This window comes from Triticum dicoccoides, chromosome 5B (genome assembly GCF_002162155.2).
Source record: "Triticum dicoccoides isolate Atlit2015 ecotype Zavitan chromosome 5B, WEW_v2.0, whole genome shotgun sequence".
NCBI lineage: Eukaryota > Viridiplantae > Streptophyta > Magnoliopsida > Poales > Poaceae > Triticum > Triticum dicoccoides.
In genome coordinates, this window is record NC_041389.1 from 724,356,902 (window position 1) to 724,358,920 (window position 2,019).

A 2,019-nucleotide genomic window follows, 5' to 3' on the forward strand; every position below is an offset into this window, starting at 1 on the left:
CTCCATGAAGTTGTCTCGCCAACTATTATTTCTACTACTATGGCTAACGGTTTAGCAACGAAGTAAAGTAATTACATGGCGTTATTCAGTGACACGCAGGTCATACAATAAATAAAGACAACTCCTATGGCTCCTGCCGGTTGTCATACTCATCGACATGCAAGTCGTGATTCCTATTACAAGAATATGATCAATCTCATACATCACATATATTTCATTCATCACATCCTTCTTGGCCATATCACATCACACGGCATATGCTGCAAAAACAAGTTAGACGTCCTCTAATTGTTTTGCAAGTTTTTACGTGGCTGCTATAGGTTTCTAGCAAGAACGTTTCTTACCTACGCCAAAACCACAACGTGATATGCCAATTGCTATTTACCCTTCATAAGGACCCTTTTCATCGAATCCGATCCGACTAAAGTGGGAGAGACTGGCACCCGCTAGCCACCTTATGCATCAAGTGCATGTCAGTCAGTGGAACCTGTCTCACGTAAGTGTACGTGTAAGGTCGGTCCGGGCCGCTTCATCCCACAATACCGTCGAAACAAGATAGGACTAGTAAGGTAAGCATATTGAAAAAAATCAACGCCAACAACAACTTGTGTTCTACTCGTGCATAGAAACTACTCATAGACCTAGCTCATGATGACATTGTTGGGGAACGTAGTAGAAATTCAATTTTCTACGCATCACCAAGATCAATCTATGAAGAGACTAGCAACGAGAGAGAGAGGGAGTGCATCTTCATACCCTTGAAGATCGCTAAGCGGAAGCGTTACAAGAACGCGGTCGGTGGAGTCGTTCACGAAGCGATTCAGATTGCGGTCGAATCCGATCTAAGCACCGAACAACGGTGCCTCCGCGCTCAACACACGTGCAGCCCGGGGACGTCTCCTCCATCTTGATCCAGCAAGGGGAGAGGAGAAGTTGAGGGAAAACTGCCACAGCACGACAGCATGGTGGTGATGGAGCTCGTGGTTCTCCGGCAGGGCTTCGCCAAGCACTACGGAGGAGGAGGAGGTGTTGGAGGAGGGAGAGGGCTGCGCCAGGGGAAGGGTGCGGCTGTCCTCTCTCTCCCTCACTATATATAGGGGGAAGGGAGGAGGGGGAGGCGCCCTAGGGGAGGGGCGGCGGCCACAGGGGAAACCCTAGATGGGTTTGGGTGCCCCCACCCCCTAGGAAACTTGCCCCCCAAGCCGGGAGGGGTGGCTGCCCTAGGGGTGGCACCCCCACCTCCCCTGGTTACGTGAGATGGGGTGGGAGGGGCGCTCATCCCCTTAGTGGGCTGATGTGCCCTCTCCCCTTGGCCCATAAGGCCCCCCAACGCTTGTCGGGGCCTCCGAAACCCCTTTCGGACACACTGGTCATCACCTGGTACCCCCGGAACAATTCCGGACTCCAATACCCTACGTCCAATATACCGATCTTCACCTCCGGACCATTCCGGAGCTCCTCGTCATATCCTGGATCTCATCTGGGACTCCGAACTACCTTCGGTAACCACATACTATTTCCCATAACAACTATAGCGTCACCGAACCTTAAGTGTGTAGACCCTACGGGTTCGGGAACCATGCAGACATGACCAAGACGTTCTCCGGCCAATAACCAACAGCGGGATCTGGATACCCATGTTGGCTCCCACATGTTCCACGATGATCTCATCGAATGAATCACGATGTCGGGGATTCAATCAATCCCGTATACAATTCCCTTTGTCAATCGGCATGTTACTTTCCCGAGATTCGATCATCGGTATCCCAATACCTCGTTCAATCTCGTTACCGGCAAGTCATTTTACTCGTTCCGTAATGCATGATCCCGTGACTAACTACTTAGTCACATTGAGCTCATTATTATGATGCATTACCGAGTGGGACCAGAGATACCTCTCCGTCATACGGAGTGACAAATCCCAGTCTCGATTCAAGCCAACCCAACAAACATTTTCGGAGATACCTGTAGTGCACCTTTATAGTCACCCAGTTACGTTGTGACGTTTGGTACACCCAA